At 43.3% G+C, this 18093-nt stretch overlaps 1 long non-coding RNA gene across 1 annotated transcript in view; it reads left to right on the forward strand.

Moving 5' to 3' along the window:
* Positions 1–15076, forward strand: part of LOC129011697 (uncharacterized) — a 57224-nt gene extending 42148 nt beyond the window's left edge. Inside the window, exon 4 of the long non-coding RNA XR_008493403.2 lies at positions 14980–15076. This is a non-coding gene — a long non-coding RNA (uncharacterized LOC129011697). The remainder of the gene's footprint in view (positions 1–14979) is intronic.
* The last annotated feature ends 3017 nt before the right edge of the window (positions 15077–18093 follow it).

The following is an 18093-nucleotide window of genomic DNA, read 5'->3' on the forward strand; positions in this document are numbered from 1 at the left end:
GCTAGGAAGGAACACCTAAGGCTGGGTAATGTGTATATAGAAAAAGATTCATTTGGCCTATGATTCTGGGGGTTGGAGAGTTCGAGAATTGGCATCCACATCTGGTGAGAACCTCAGGCTTTGTCTACTCATGGAGGAAGGTGAAGGGGAGCTGGTGTGTGTAGCAATGACTTGGGGGAGAGGAGGAAAGAAAGAGTAGGGCAGTGCCAGGCTCTTCTTAACAACTCTTGTGGGAACTAATGGAGTGAAAACTCACTCACCTCTGGGAGAGGGCATTAATCTATTCATGAGGGATCTACTCCCATGACCCAAACACCTCTCATTAGGCCCTGCCTTCAACCTTGGTGATCAAACTTCAACATGAGGTTCAGAGGTGACAAACATCCAAACCATAGCTTATGCCTATTGTATATCCAGGATCCCCAAATTTAGCTCTCCAGTCCTTATTTCCTTTCCAAACTCCAGACTTACACCCAACTTTCTACTCCGTAGTTCCATGTGCATGGCTCATAGGCCCTTCAAAGTTAACATGTTCCAAAAAGAACTCTTGGTTCCATAGCTGCTTCATTCCCCACTCTCAAACCTACTCCTCCCCAATCTTCTCCCTCTTGATAAGTGGCACCACGACTCACCCACTTGCTACAAATCTAAAAGTCTTGCCTGAGTGTTCTTTTTCCTCACACACCCACATTCAGTCTGTCATGAAATTCTGTCAGTTCTACCTTCAAAATACATTCATCATCGTGACCTCTTTCACCGCCTCCACCTCTACCACCCTAGCCCAAATTCCTGTCATCTTCCAACTGGGCTGACCTTTTTATGGTCTCCAGAAGAGCACTCATGACCTTAGCAATCATTCCCCCATACCATAGCCAGGGTGGCCAAATACTTAGATCATGTTACTTCCCTACTCAAAAGCCTCCAATAACTTCCCATAGCCCTCAGCATAAAACCTCAATATTATGGCGTCTCCAGCCCTAGTGATCTCCTTTCCCCTAGTGGGTAGCTCAACTGTGACATCTCCACTTCCCTCCAGTCACACTTGCCTTCTTGCTTTCCTCTCCCGTGGGGGTTCTTAGCCTCTCCTGTGCCATGGGCCCCTTCAGCAGTCTGGTAAGCCCTATAGATCTCCTCTCAGAAAGTTTTTATTTTTTTATTTTTTGAGCCGGAGTCTCACTCTGTTACCCAGGCTGGAGTGCAGTGGCACGATCTTGGCTCACTGCAACCTCTGCCTCATGGGTTCTAGCGATTCTCCTGCCTCAGCCTCCCCAGTAGTTGGGACTACAGTCATGTGCCACCACGCCTGGCTCGTTTCTGCGTTTTTAGTAGAGACGGGGTTTCGCCATGTTGGCCAGGCTGGTCTCAAACTCCTGACCTCAAGAGACCCACCCGTCTCAGCCACCCAAAGTGCTGGGATTACAGGCATAAGCCACCACACCCAGGCCCCTCTCAAAAGGTTTGTTTGTTTGTTTTTTGAGACGGAATCTCCCTCTGTCACCCATGTTGGAGTGCAGTGGCACAACCTTGGCTCACTGCAGCCCCCGCCTCCCGGGCTCAAGGGCTTCTCCTGCCTCATCCTCCTGAGTAGCTGGGATTACAGGCACACACCATCACACCTGGCTAATTTTTGTATTCTTAGTAGAGGTGGGGTTTCACCACGTTGGCCAGGCTGGTCTCGAACTCCCGGCCTCAAGTGATCCATTTGCCTTGGCCTCCCAAAGTTCTGGGATTACAGGCATGAGCCACTGCACCTGCCATCAGAAGGTTTTTAAATGCATAAAATAAAATGCATAAGATGACAAAGGATGAAATATGGTTACAGTATATTAAATTTACAATGAAATATGTATACATATGATGTATACAATGAAAAAGTTACAATGAAATTGTAAATATTTAAATATTAAAAACACATTTGTGTTACAGTAATGAATGTGCTTCTTTATCAACATGTGAAAGAACAGGATCTAGCAGCAGCTCTAATAACTATCGTAATTTGGAAGTTGTGATAAGCATGAAAGATACTTCCAGATACCTGTAACAACTGTAATGTGATGGGAGAGTATCTGTGATTTTTATTGGTGTCAGAGTCACAGATGCTGCTAATATTACTGCAGCATGTTTGCCTCCAGTGATTTACTGAAGGAAAAACTAAACTTCAGTTAGCAGTTAGTGAGAATAGAGAAGTAATTTTCTTCCCCATTTAAGTTCAGGGACCTCCTGATTTTATCCATGGACCCCAAGTTAAGACCCTCTGCTTAACATATCAAGCTCATTTCCACCTCTGGACCTTTAGACTTGCTATTCCCTCACTTGGAATACTCTCTGTCTAGATCTCTGCATAGCTTATTCTTATCTTGCTCAAGCTTCTATCCAAAGGGTGCCTTCCCTCACCACCTGTCCACAGCAGCACCCCCATTCATCTGTCACGCTCCTTCCCTCCATCTGCTTCCTCTCCCCACCTTACTTACCACTCTTTCAAGTCAGGCTGTTTTGGTGTTTTGTGTTTGTTTACTTGTTTACCGGATTCCTGAAGGTGAACTGCACTGTCTGCCTTGTTCTCCACAGTCCCCCAGCATCTAGAAATGTGCCTGGTACAAGAAAGCACTTAGCAAATATTTGGTGGGATGATGAATGGCTGTAAAAGGATTAAATGATTTAGACTTTTAGATACTTGCAAGTATCTCTCCTGGGAAAAGATGTTTTGTTCCAAATTTCAGTCAAAAAAGGTATGTTTTCACAGGTTTTTAAAATTTTTCAAAATTAAGATTTTTAATGGAAAATGTTCCATATTTTATAGTCTTATAGCTATGGGTCATGAACCAGCTTGGGCATGTGCCTCCCCCACCAGAGGACTGAGTGTTAGAGTCCCAGAAGGTTGGTGAACCTTTATCACAATGAGCAATGGCTTGTTTTGACTACCTCACATGAAAGTATAACAGATTACTTCTAAAAATAGCTATTTTCTTTTGAACTTGTTCTTTCCATTTTGAATATGGCCGATCTTGAAAAGGGATTTATTGAATTCACATTATACTTCTCTCAAAAGCAAATAGCATTAGAGAGCAAACACAGTGGTTTATCACATGATGTAGAGGCAAATTAATCATTTATTGCAAGGTATAATTTAATATTGGACACATTGTGTTTGAGGGACTGGGGGACTTCCTAGTGAGAGCTTGTTAGTCATTAAAAATGTGGGTCTGGAACTCAGGAAAGCAGACTCAGCTTCAGAGACAAATGGGTGTCATTGTTGCACATGTGGTACTGGAGCAATGGTGGTAGGTAGGATTTCTCAGGTGGAGCATGTGGAATCAGAGATGGAGCCAAAGTCATCTCCTAAACAGCCCACAGAAGAGGGAAAAAAACAGGAAGGAAGACTTGGAATCAGAAGTACCAAGTCATTCAAGTAGCTACCTATCCAAGTATAAGTTGACTTACTAGTCGCCTAAGGTATGTAATTCCTGACTAGCTCCTGAAGATAAGAAAGAAGAGAGAATGGTAATACATGTACCATGACCTTTAAAAGAGAGAGAGAGAATTGGATAGAACATAAAACTGACAACATCTGAAAAAATGCTAATCATGCCTCATTCGCAAATTATCTTACAAAAGCAGACATCTAAATGGAAGAGTTGGCAAAAAGTAGAGCTTGGTAAAGAAAGCCAGAGAAGAAATACTAGGGCAAACCTCAAGTGAATACAGGAATAGCACTGAGAGCTAAAAAGGAAAGTTAAAAAAAAAAAAAAAAAAAAAAACTTATTAAATGCCAACCGGTAGATGTGTCCCTGCTGTACCAAGAAATGTTGGTGTTCCCAGGGCATCTGTGTTAAGGAACTGAAACAAAATGTTTTTCATTCAAACAACTGCATTTTGAACAGAAGACTGAAAACAAAGTAAAGCAAAAAGATTGTAATCCTGAAACAAACTGACATACATATTCTATGAATGTGTAGTAGCAAAACACAGAAGCAGGATAATCATTTAATTGCATTCATGCAAGTACTTTGACTCTTCATTGTTGGCAAATAAATTGATAAGATTTTTAAATGGCAGAGAGGACAGATCTAGGAAGCATAATGCTTGTTCCTGATCAAAATGAGCTGATTGGAAAATTTTTCAAACATTTTCAAGCAAAACATTTGCATTTAATCCCGTTGAATCTGATGAAGTATGATTGACAGTGGACCAAGAGCCCCCGACCACTGTGCTCCCCATCCCCTGATCAAGTCACCACCTTCTCTCACACTCATCTAAGTGGTCCCTGAGAAACCTCCAAGGAAACCCAGGGGTCTGGGCAGCACATTTGAAAACCACTCAATCAAACAAAGAAGACACAGCGCGTGTAATACACAAGAACAATAATTCATGCCCAACGTTTTCTTAGTGACTTGATCCAACTTAAACGTATCCACTTACTAAGTGGAAGTGCTTTAAGCACCAGAAGGAAGTCAGCTTGGGACCCTGATTCTAGTTTCAGTATCTCGGCCGCAGCTGCCATCTATGCACACGTTCATTCTAAGCTAGATCTGAGCAATGGCAATGGTTGTAGCCACCCCAGCACACTGGCAGGTAGCAGTGGGGACGAGAAAGAGGTTTGTTGGGCATTTCCTACTCATTTTCCAGAGAAGATGGGTGGGAAGTCAAGGAGGCAGGTTTCCAGGAGGTCAATGCAGCTTAAGTTTTAGAATCCCTCCCACAAACTCAGTTAATAAGTATCACCAATCCAAAAAGCATTGAAGATTAGCTACTGTGCAAACACTTGAATGCCCTGGAATCTTATGGCTTATATATGAAAGAAATTTGATAGAGGTTCTCCCGATCCTAAAAGTTTACATATGACCAATAACATGTTGTGAAGCCCCAAGAAAACTTTTCTAATTATCAATAGTAATAAAAGACAATTTCCCCTCAATCATGCTAGAGGGAAGACTGAATTATTTATGATCGCTATAGACAATGATAATACAAAATCATGGTAATGTAAATAAGTGTGCCGCCCCCAAAAATGTAATGAAAAGGCATTTAGGAAGATGTGCCTGGCAGTTTAGCAATAAAAATTATGACAATAGCTGGGCATGGTGGCTCACGCCTGTAATCCCAGCACTTTGGGAGGTTGAGACAGGCGGATCACCTGAGGTTAGGACTTTGAGACCAGCCTGACCAACATGGTGAAACCCCATCTCTACTAAAAATAAAAAAATTAGCTGGGCATGGTGGCACATACCTGTAATCCCAGCTACTCAGGAGGCTGAGGCAGGAGAATTGCTTGAACTCAGGAGTCGGAGGTTGCAGTGAGCCGAGATCGCACCATTGCACTCCAGCCTGGGCAATAGGGCAAGACTCTGTCTCAAAAAAAAATAAATTATGATAATATTTTTCTAGGTTTTGTAGTGTTTCTGTTATTGATCAGCTTTTTATATTTTTTAATTTGTTGTGATTTCTTTTCTAATTCTAAAGAAATCACTTTTGTACCTGACTTTGTATTAGGCATTTTGTACTCTTTTTTTTTTCTTCTTCGTGTATTCTTTTTTATTTAAGATGGTGCCAAAGGCCAGGCACAGTGGCTCATGCCTGTAATCCTAGCACTTTGGGAGGCCGAGGCGGGCAGATCACTTGAGGTCAGGAGTTCGAGACCTCCTGGCCAACATGGTAAAACCCTGTCTCTGCTAAATATACAAACATTAGCTGAGTGTGGTGACAGGCACCTGCAGTCCCAGCTACTTGGGAGGCTGAGGCAGGAGAATCACTCAAACCCAGGAGGTGAAGGTTGCAGTGAGCCAAGATCATGCCACTGCACTCCAGCCTGGGCAATAGGGAGAGACTGCATCTCAAAACAAACAAACAAACAAACAAAGATGGTGCCAAAAATTATACAAGCCTCAGGCCTTGCAAAGCCTGGATCTGCATCTGTCTACCTTGAGGTACAGTGGGCAGACGACAGTTGCTTCTTGGGCACTGTCCTATTCTGCTAGAGTTTGCAGTAATTGAATGTGCAGACTGATGGGGATGGAATGGGGGCTTTCATAGATGAAAAAATCGAGAGACACAAAGTCAGTCTTATTTTAGACCACATTCATAACAAACGTCAAATCGCACCTCCTCCCCTCAAGCCAACTAGATCCTTCAATATCCAATTATCACCACGGACATAAAAGAAGGAAATGTTGAGTATAAAGGGAACGCCACCTTGCATCTAAGTTGGGATTCCACTCTGGACATAAATCATAAACTGCTGGGGTTGGCCTATAAGACATTATTTGCATGAAGAACAGAGAAGCCTTCTGGGAAAGAACTCACCCTAAGGGAGCAGGAGCTTCACATGAACAGCTTGCCCCTGTCATCTTTGCAAGTTCTGCAAAGAGAAGGTCAGAGCTTGCAAAAATGTAGCTTACCTTAGGGTTTATACACTAAAACAAACAGAGTGGGGAGACAGGGTAACTTTAGTATCCTGGGAGCCCTACTGCTTTCCACTGCTGTGGTATGAGACAGCAGCACCAGCAGGTATCTGGGGGGAAAAAGAGGCCTAGTGAGCACAGTGATCCCTGTTGGTGATCAGTAGAATGATGAGTGCGTAGCAGGAGTTAATTTATCCATGAGTATACAGAGACTTGTAGAAATAACACGGGAAGACACATTGCAGAGGACTGAAGAGGTCCTGGCTGAGCTGGTGTGGGCACAAACTAGTGAAATTTGGTTTATTGCTCTAGCAATGACAGGGCAGGGAGTGGGGATGCTCAGGGATAATATAATCAAGAGGACCTGGGTGTTACCTGCCACAAGCTTACTGTGTGACTTTATACCTCTGCTTTCCTCATGTGGAGAAATTTGGTGCAGGTGTCAGACAAATGATCTCTAAGATGTCTGCTAGCAGATTCAAATTAATGTTCTCTTTATTTTATCAGAGATTATATGCAAATGGTTTCAGTCATGGCAACAGCTGGGCTCCCGCAGGCCTGCAGTAAGTGACTTTTAGAAATTATGCCAAGTCTTGGCATAATTTCTAAAAGAACGTGACTTTTAGAACTGTGCACCTACTAATTTCTAGATGAACAAAGTGAATCCCAGAGCAAACAAGTGACTTCTCTGGTGCTACTTTTCTCAGAAGCACAATGCAACCAGAATCTGAGGCCGCTGAAGAGCTGGAATTCAAAAAAACAGTGCTTCTGCCAGGACTGCCGGATGTGGCAGTGGGGGGCAGTGGCTGTAGGGCTCTGTGACCATAGAATGCTGTCAATGATGTCCCTAGAACTGTGCTGTGTGTCACCTGCCGAACCATACATGGTGGCCCTCCTCTGTCCCCCTTGTCACTACTCTCAAAATTTAGTTCCAAGTCCCATGACTGGTAGTCCCAGGAAAAGGAAGGGTGGAGGTGCTGGAGCAGTCCTCTGCCCTGCCCACTGCCTTTTCCTCTCCTAGGAATGCATTTTATTTTAGAAAGTTGCTTACAGAGCAGAGCTGATGGCTTTCCCAGATGCCCTGCCATCAGCAAGACTGCGCACACTGGGAAAACACAAATGAATTCTCATGCATGCTGGAAAGGTTCAAAATGACAACAGGAAATTAGGGAATTGGGAGGAAAATGGAAAATCCTTAGGCAATTTAGGAAGATGACAGATTGGAATTCTCCAGTCTCTTGCTTCTCTGCCAAGCATAGCTACTGCTAAAGAGAATAGCACAAAAATGCAGGACAGCCTCTTTCAAGATGGCGGCCTCGGAAAGCCAGGGTCACTGCTGGAGAGGCAAGGGAGCAGCCAAAGAACACCCACAGAAGACAAGGAAGTCAGAGTCCTTGTGGAAAAGCATGCAGCAGAGCACACTTTCTCAAGCACACCCAGACGCATCGACTTCTATTAAAGTTGCCCAAAGCTGTGCGGTGACTCATGCCTGTAATCCCAGCACTTTGGGAGGCTGAGGCGGGTGGATCACCTTAGGTTAGGAGTTCGAGACTAGCCTGGCCAACATGGTGAAACCCTGTCTCTACTAAAATACAAAAATTAGCCAGACATGATGGCAAGTGCCTGTAATCCCAGCTACTTGGGAGGGTGAGGCAGGAGAATCGCTTGAACTCGGGAGGTGGAGGTTGCAGTGAGCCAAGATGGTGCCACTGCACTCCAGCCTGGGCAACAGAGCAAGACTCCGTCTCAAAAAAAAAAAAAAAAAGAAGTTGCCCAAAGCTATGGTAGAAAATGGCCCCAGGATTCTATAGCCCAGCCCATGTCCATGCCAGGGAAATATCATAAATTTGGTATGGAAGTAGAGAATCAAACATGCTTTGAGCTCCTCTGCCACATTGTGCCCACATGCTCTTCCTGTGTTTGCCATGGGGTCACACACACAGGCCCCTGCTGCTCACATTTACAGACCTTGCTCCAGGTGGCTCTTTTGTGTTCTGCTCTGTGCAATGCATGTCCAAGAAGAAACTGACACAGAACAGTCGGACAAGCTGGTATTTAGACCAGTGCACTTCAACCTTGGCTACACATTGAACTCATCTGGGGAGCTCTGCAAAAATGCCTAATGCCTGGCTCCTACCCCAGACCAAATAATTCAGCATGTCAGGCTGGAATACTGGCATTTGCTAAGAGCTGGTGCAGGTGGAAGCATCTGCCAACTCTGAGAGCTAAATCAGTGATTCCTAAACTTTGCTCAAATACAAAAAACTCTTTCCTTTGAATTTTAACTCTTTAGGACCCCAACATTCTGGTCACATATTTTGGGGAGCTTTAAAAAAGCCCACTGTTCAGACTGTACCCCATATCAATTAAATCAGAATTTCTGGAGATGGGAACCAGGCACCAGTATTTTAAAAAATTTCTCAGATACTTCAAAAGTTCAGCCAAATTGGGAACCAATGAGTTAAATGATAACAGTCTAGTTCAAACAGTAGGATCTCGGTGTGTGGTGGTTGAGGAGGTTGGGGAAGGGGACCTACCTTCCAAGCCAGGAATAAGAAATCAGCAGAGTTTGGCAGGAGGCTGGTTGGTTGTATTAGCAAATCTAAAGATAGAACATGTCAACCAAAGCAGGATGTCTGCATGGAACAAGGAAAGTGGGAGTCAGAGAGGAAGGTCTAGCCAAGGGGGCAGTGCATGGGTGACCTCCTGGGAACATCCAGTCCTATCTGTTTGGCAGGTCTGTCCCCAAAGAAGAGATGAAGGGACAAGCTTAAGAAAATTTGACACCTGGCTGGGCATGGTGGCTCACGCCTGTAATCACAGCACTTAGGGAGGCTGAGGAGGGTGGATCATTTTTGAGGTCAGGAGTTCAAGACCAGCCTGGCCAACATGATGAAACCCTATCACTACTAAAGATACAAAAAATAAGCCAGGCATGGCGACAGGCACCTGTAATCCCAGCTACTCAGGAGACTGAGGCAGAAGAATTGCACGAACCTGAGAGGTGGAGGTTGCAGTGAGCCAAGATCGTGCCATTTCACTCCAGATCCAGCCTGAGTGCCAGAGTGAGACTTCGTCTAAAAAGACAAAAAAAAAAAAAGACACCCTTTGACATTAAACCATCCTTCTAATATCCCCTGCTCAGCCTGTGCTCAAGCGGCATTCTCATTACCATTTGGCTTCCTTTTAGTTTTCTACTGGGAAAGAACATGTTAGTCAAGGTGACACAAATGTCCACTCAGCTTAGAAGTTCTTATTTCTTGTTGCAAATTAATAAATTGTCATTTTGGTTTAGAGAGCCTCTTCCTGAGAGCTTGAGTGATGTGGATCTGTCCCTGAGAACCTGAGTCACTCTAGCAGGTTGATACAGTCCAGTTTCCAAGCCTGCAGATTAGTTTCACCAAAGTGGCACCATTTCAAAATTCCTGGGGCTTAGCACAGAGCATTTTTCATGATCCACCAAATTGGGAGCTCCTGGAAGATGCTGGTCAGTGTTTGATTCTTCTGTGCATCACCAATGCCACCCTAATTCCAAGACACCATAGGCAAGGATGATAGTCTGAATATATACATCCATGTCAGCAGCACGGCTGTTTCTGTACAATGCCAGCCCCAGCGCTGGAGCAGAGTCCTGGAGGCCACCATAGAGCCAGGTGCTAATGCTGGTCTTACGGAATTCAGGGGGTCCTGGGGAAGAGACTGCTATGTCTGCAGCAGAGGAAGGCACTGGCGAGGTTCAAGGTAGAGAAGTTTTGCCAATCAGCACAGAAGTAGTTTGATATTTTAGAAATTAGTAGATACAGCCATACTGGTGCATGACAGCTGAATATCAGCTGTTTGTAGGTAACACATATTTGTTGATTCGATGAGTACTCCCGACTAAAGCATCCTTCTTATGGCTGGTGGCACTCCTCCTGCCTTCCCACAAAATGCCAAAGACTTTCCTGCCCAGGGCTCCTTGACCCATGAGAGAATGTGACTAAGTATGGTCTTAGCTTCACATCACATATCCTGGGGAGCTGGTGGTTCTGGTGGCTGGGACCTGAGGAGCGAGAAGAAAAGGAGTGTGGGCCGGGCCGGGGGCGGTGGCTCAAGCCTGTAATCCCAGCACTTTGGGAGGCTGAGGCAGGTGGATCATCTGAGGCCAGGAGTTCAAGATCAGCCTGGCCAACATGGTGAAACCCAATCTCTACTAAAAATACAAAAAATTAGCCAGGCATGGTGCTGGATGCCTATAATCCCAGCTACTTGGGAGGCTGAGGCAGGAGAATCGCTTGAACCCGGGAGGTGGAGGTTGCAGTGAGCCGAGATCGCGCCACTGCACTCCAGCCTGGACAACAAGGTGAAACTGCATCTCAAAAAAATAAAAATAAAAAAAGAAAGAAAGAAAGAAAGAAAGGAAAGGAGTGTGGCCTCCTCACAGGGCTAAGAATATAATGCCTAGACCTGCTTTCGCTTTAATTTAAAAAGAAGGTACTAAAACCCCATGTCTTTTGCAACTATGGAATCCTTTGGGAAAATTAGTTTTCTTTGTTGTGTTCTAATTTGAAAGAAAAAAAACAAAAACAAAAAAAAACCATTCGTCTAATATTTGTGGCAAGGGAGCTTGATCAGATGAGAACAAAACTTCTGGTCCCCTTTAAAGTGGCATCTACTATGATTCCCCAACAAAGCAACTGTCTAAGAACTGCCTTCTTTAGCATTCTGCACTAACTCTCTACTGCATTTAATATTCTGCCACAAGTGATGGCTGAGGGACATTGTCACTGGGGGAGGTCGCTGAAGAACACTTGTTTACCATGTCATTCCTGCTTTGTCATTCTGGTGGTGGCTTGTCCATCACCCTCCTCACAGCACTTTAAAGGCACATGTGCAGTCAATGAAATAGACAGATCTAAAGAGTCTTTTATGGTTAATGGTGCTGTTGTTGTGAAATATGAGTGCTATAGATGTCAGCTGATAGTTTATCATGCTGTCCACAGTTTTGGCTTTTTAGACCTTTCCCCCAATATTTTACTTTCTCCCTGTTTCCCAATCCCCACCCTCTTAAATTTTAGTAAACTGTGTATTGTCATGCTATTGAGAAATCTAGTCTGGAAATGGTTTGGGTTTTTTTTAGCCGTAGTTTCGCTGTCATCCAGGCTGGAGTGCAGTAACCCAATCTCGGCTCACTGCAACCTCTGCCTCCCAGGTCCAAGCAATTCTCCTGCCTCAGTCTCCTGAGTAGCTGGGATTACAGGCTCCTACCACCATACCCGGCTGATTTTGTATTTTTGGTAGAGATGGGGTTTCACCATGTTGGTCAGGCTGGTCTTGAACTCCTGATCTCAACTAATCCACCTGCCTCAGCCTTCCAAAGTGCTGGGATTACAGGCATGAGCCACCACACCTGGCCTGGAGATGTATTTAGAGAAGGCTTGTGTTCCTTCTAAAATCGTTTATATTCTCGCTAATACATATATTATCTCATAGCTTCTGAGTATGTACAGTTAGAATAAGGATTATTTGGTACCAGCTAGTGATAAAGAAGAGATGTCTAAACAGATAGATGGATGCCTATCCTGTTATAGTAGCAAAATATATCTAGACCAATTCTGATGATGGCTGCAATGGCAAAGCATTTGTTTCAAAGTTATTATTTTGGTGTCATCTTTTGGACATCTCAGAAAGCTCTCGGCTGAGCTAGAAACAGAGTTTCATTATTCAAAAGGAAAAATCTATTATATCTTGTGAGCCCAGAGCGAAAACAGCACGTGAACTCAGGGCTGCCAGCAGACCCTCGTGCCAGCTGGTTCAATGGGCAGAAGTGAGAATGTTAATAAACACTCTAATGAAAGGAAGTTGTTGGATAGTAATTAACATATGCCATTAGTATCTGTCCCTTTGGCCAGACACGGCAGACAGGCTGAAACCATACATACAAATGAGTGTCTGCTAGGACTGTGTGCTGTGCGCGGAAGAAAGGGGGACAGTGTCATTGTGAGTGACTGGTGTTGTCAGCAGCTTTAAATCACAGGGCCACTGAGTAACAAAAACAGGGAAGGCTTTTGTGTTTTGGAACAATTGGGTGGCTTACAATTTAAAATACTTAATAAACTTATTTTTATTCTCATTTACTTTCCTTTTACCTCAAAACCTTCTGTTTATAGTTTTGTTTTGTTAAGAAAAATACTGATTTAACTTTTTTTTCCTAATCAGTGAGTGAAGGATGCAACTTAGGGCTTTTTGTTTTTAAACCACAATTTCCTCATCTCGCCAGGAAGAGAGGTGACTACCTGTTTCTCAGGGGCATCCCAATAGACATATTTCTCAAGATCTACATTATTCCTTTCTGATTGATCTAAAATGGGTTAGAAATCATACCAACTCCTCCCAAATACTGCCTCTCACAATACAGTGGAAAGTCAGGACTGCAAACACCCAGCTCAGTCAGCTTCAATGGCTTCTTTTTGCCAATGGGAAACCGAGGCCCAGAAAGGCAAACTTATGGTCCCTAAATCACAGGCCTGGTCTGCTGACCATTGTTAAGCTTTCTCCCATCCTAGGCCAAAATCACAGACCTGGTCTGCTGACCATTGTTAAGCCTTCTTCCGTCCTAGGCCACACTGTTGCATTGACTGCTTCTTTCTTACTTTGACAATGACCAATTCCATACTACTTTGCTGAGAAAAAAAAAGAGACAATAAAAAGAGACACACCACATTTGGATCTTCTTCATGTATGTTGATTTGCTGATAGCACATACAACATTTTAAGCATTTTAAATGCAACCTTTTAAAGATACTGGAAACAGTGAAGCTTGGTGCCATTTTGTTGTATGACGTCATGAGAAGTTGAAACTAGAAAACCTAGCAGGAACAAAGGACCAGCAGAAAAATAAAAGAATTATTAATAGAGATCAGAAAGATACAGCAAAATATAAGTTTGACAAAGACTGGCACCACAAGAAGTAGGTAGAAGCCTTTGCAAGTGTCTAATGTGTACTTTAACATATAATTTTCCTATTATAAATTAATATGAATAATTGAATTTAGGCATCTGCAAATAATTAAAGTTGGCTAAAGTTTCTCTTTGTGTTATCTTCGAAGAACTTGTTAAACCATTAAAGAATAAACAAGGCAGGCCAGGTGTGGTGGCTTATGCCTGTAATCCCAGCACTTTGGGAGGCTGAGGCAGACGGATCGTGAGGTCAGGAGATCGAGACCATCCTGGCTAACATGTTGAAACCTCGTCTCTCTAAAAATAGCCAGGCGTGGTGGTGTGTGCCTGTAGTCCCAGCTACTCGGGAGGCTGAGGCAAGAGAATTGCTTGAACCCAGGAAGCAGAGGCTCCAGTGAGCCGAGATCGTGCCACTGCGCTCTAGCCTGGACAACAGAGTGAGACTCCATCTCAAAAAAAAAAAAAAAAAAAGAATAAACAAGGCTGGGTGCAGTGACTCACTCCTGTAATCCCAGCACTTTGGGAGGCCAAGGCAGGCAGATCTCCTGAGGTCAGGAGTTCAAGACCAGCCTGGCCAGCATGGTGAAACCCCGTATCTACTAAAAATACAAAAATTAGCTGGTTGTGATGGCACACGCCTGTAATCTCAGCTACTCAGGAGGCTGAGGCAGGAGAATCGCTTTAACCTGGGAGGCAGAGGTTGCAGTGAGTCGAAATCATGCTTCTGCACTCCAGCCTGGGCAACAGAGTGAGACTGTCTCAAAAATAAAATAAAATAAAATAAACAAAAATATAGACAAATTAACCTACTTAAGACAACAAAATAACTTTCAAGCATTATTTAGGCTTTTTAAAAAAACACTTCCTTTAAATGGGTAGCATCTACTTGCTAAAACAGACCCAGAAAAAAACCTTTATTTGCATCTTTTCACTAGTGGTTAGTTTACCTTCGAACTTAATTGAAAAATAAAGGGCTCTATTTGTTGACAGATTAAAACTACTTCTGTTTAAGAACATTCTGTGGGTGGGGATGGCCAGTCTCAGGGTGCCATGTTGTTCTCCTCATTCACTGCACCTTGAGAAACTCTTAGCCATCGAGGAGATCTCCACAGAAGAGAAGGCAATTCATGGCCGACAGAAGTTGCTGTGGGCCTTCGGGAACCTTCAAACTGGCCCTCAAGGTCCATTTCAGGCGACTCAAGCTTTTCTCTGAACAAGTTAGCCTTCCTCTCAGCTGGTGGCATTGTTTATTCAATCATTTACCTCTTCAAAGAACTTATATTGAGCACCTTTTTAGTGTTGGATGCAGTGCCTGCCAATGGGCCTCCCTCCTTGAACATGGCAGAATGGGCACCCTTAATGTAGTTTCTGCTGTTTTCTGTGCTTGCCCCTTTGTCAGATTCTGTATCAGGTTATAACACCAACAAGGGTTAGTTTTTTGCCTTGGAAAAAGGACAAAGGACCAATAAAAAGAGAAAGGATTTCATATTCACTTAAACTATAAATTTGGGGGCCTCACAATGCCCCACACAGCTCTTGGTAGAGAGCCTGTATCCATTCAAAGTTTCATGAACGGGAATATGAATGTTAAGTGTGTATAAAGACCCTGGAGATCATCTGGTGCAACCCTTTAGTTTTACAGATAAGGACACTGAAGCACCGAGAAGGAAACAGAAGGTTCAGGACAAAGCCAGCTCTGTCTCCTGTACCAACCTTGCATGAAAAACAACCAACGCAATCTTGCTTTGAGCAGAAACGATTTGCGAATCAATACATACGTACCGGGAGGAAAGATGAACTGAGATGACTCTACCTAAAAGACAGAATGCCAAGGAAAAACTTAAGGATATCCTGCAAAACTTATTATCAATACTTATTTAGAAAAAGTCCTGACTAGGTGTCCTTATAGAGGTTCAAATGTGAGTAGGACACACGCCCGGCCAGGGAGGCCTGGATTATAGGTGGCCACCAATTCCAGCCTACACTGCCAGGTGACTCTTGAATCCTTCCCTGAAGATGTTTCTCACAGGAGGGAAAACCATTTGTCCCCTATCAAAGAGCAATGATGACCAGGCAGGTGGCTGGTCCTTCCTGAGGCTCTGTTAATGTGGGGTCCGTTTTGACAAACTCATATTCACATCAGCAGGGGGCAGGTCCCCAAAGAGGACAGTGGCTCCAGCTCTCTGTGGCCCACTGACAGCTCCTCTTTGGGTTTTGGAGGCCCCCTGTATGTTTACTGCAATCCTGACAGACTTCTGCCCAGGGAACTTCCTCTTTCTTTTAGTGATTTTGCTGTTATTGTTGTTTTTAATTGCAAAAATAATATGCATTTATTAAAACAAATTCAAATAACACAGAAATATAAGTAAAAACTGAACATTATTTCTCCCTTTCCCACACTTTGTGCTTCCCCTCCAATTCCTTTCTTTGTGGGTAACTATAATGTACAAATTCAAGCCGGGCGCAGTGGCTCACACCTGTAATCCCAGCACTTTGGGAGACTGAGGCAGGTGGATCGCTTGAGGTTGGGAGCTCGAGACCAGCCTTGCCAATATAGTGAAACCCCATCTCTACTAGAAATACAAAAAAATTAGCTGGGTGTGGTGGCAGGTACCTGTAATCCCAGCTACTAAGGAGGCTGAGGCAGGAGAATCACTTGAACCCAGGAGGTGGAGGTTGCAGGGAGCCGAGACAGCACCATTGCACTCCAGCCTGGGCAACAAGAGTGAAACTCTGTCTCAAAAAAATAATAATAATAAAATAAATATAATGTACGAATTCTTCCAGAAGAAAATATGTAGTGTATTTTTATATAAATTCTTATATAGTAAATATTTGTTTATATATATTATGATATATTATATATCATAATATATATCTATATTAATATATATTATATTTTTTACACATATATACTATATATGTATATGTAGACAATTTGTATTTTTAATTTACATGTATGTGCACTTATATAGAAAGTTTTTTTCAACACAAATTATATCATACCAAATGCGTTGTTTCATAACTTGCTTTTCTCACCAAATAAACTACATATTATGCTTATTTTCCCGTGATGGTACAATGTGTTACAGGTATGGATATGCACCGATTTATTTAGTGAGTGCCCAACTGATGAACATTTAGGTTGTTTTCTTTATTTTTATAAATAACCTTCTATTACTATTAGGTAACTTTCTTAACATTCTCTCCATCCCCCGCTTTAAGCTCAGTTATATAAATGTGCCACCATATCTCAATCCTATTATGAACATAACACTTGATTGTGTACCAGTTAAGTAACTACTGTACCAAATGAGGGGATGAATATGAGGTTTAAAATGTCACAAAATCAAAAGATATTAAAGGTTTACACACCATTTATTACCTGTGGGTTTGCCTGATATTTTGGTCTATTTTCTTTCCCAGCCTAGCTGCTACACTTTACCTATATTGCCTGCCTTCTTGCCTTCCTTCCTTCCCTCCCTTTTCTCTCTTTCTCTCTCTCTCTTTCTTTCTTTCTTTCTCTTTCTTTCCTTCCTGCTTTCTTTCTTTCTCTTGCTTTCTTGCTTGCTTCCTTCCTCCTTTCCTTCCTTCCTTCCCTTCCCTTTCCCTTCCTTCCTTCCTCCCTTCCTTCCTTCCTCTCTCTCTCTCTCCCTCTCTCTCTTTTTCTTTCTCTCTTTCTCTCTTTGAGATGGGGGTCCTCACTCTGTCATCCAGGCTAGGCTAGAATGCAGTGGCACAATCATGGCTCACTGCAGCCTCAGCCTCCCCAAGGTCAGGTAATCCTCCCACCTCAGCCTCCCGAGTAGCTGAGACTACAGGAACATGCTACTGTACTTGGCTAAATTGTGTGTGTGTGTGTCTGTGTGTGTGTGTGTGTGTGTGTGTGTTTGGTGGAGACAGGGTTTCACTATGCTGCCCAGGCTGGTCTTGAACTCCTGGGTTCAAGCCATCCTCCCACTTTGGGCTCCTAAAGTGCTGGGATTACGGGTGTAAACCACCAAACCCAGCATTATATTTTCATTTAAAAATTAAGATTTTTGATGATAAGAAATAAAAACCAAGTCCACAGGATTTGCCTGGTTACACATCTCAGTGAAGATGTGAGTGGCAGAGAAGATGCTGCCGAGCTCTGTCCAGGATCTGCCTCACAGTGGACTCTCCATAAATATTAAACCACAGAGGCTGACCTGAGCTGCAAAGAGAACATGTGTCTGTCAGACCTCCGTGAGTCACCTACTTTGTGCAAAGCCCTGAAGATTTCCCAAAAGGAATCAGACAGTCTCTGCCCTCTAGAACCGTGGTTGTAGAAGAAGACATAAACACAAAACACCACCTAAAATATGGCAAGATGAAGTGGGTGCAATGAAAGAAACAGCCAAGGGCAGGGGTAGGGGACAGGAAAGCTTTGCATTGAAAAGGGAAGTCACAAGAATATGTGTTTGAACCAAGCATTGAGCAGAATTTTGATGGTGGTGTGAATGGTGGAGAGAGGAGTTTCAGGTTAAGGAATAAGTACACAGTTGCCGAATATGGATAAATGTTTAGGGAGTGGCAAACTGTGAATGATACACTATATCTAGAAACCAGAGGGACCTTGTTTGAGATCAGAAAGACACTTGGAGCCAGATGGTGGCCTGGAATGGAAGTACAAGGAGTTTCTGGGCCACTTGATAGGCAGTGGTGTTCCTTGTAGGTTTAGGAATGTGGTCTGTTCCATGGTTTGGGAAGATAATCTAAGATGGATTATTATTAT

This window comes from Pongo pygmaeus, chromosome 14, assembly GCF_028885625.2.
Source record: "Pongo pygmaeus isolate AG05252 chromosome 14, NHGRI_mPonPyg2-v2.0_pri, whole genome shotgun sequence".
NCBI classification, from domain to species: domain Eukaryota; kingdom Metazoa; phylum Chordata; class Mammalia; order Primates; family Hominidae; genus Pongo; species Pongo pygmaeus.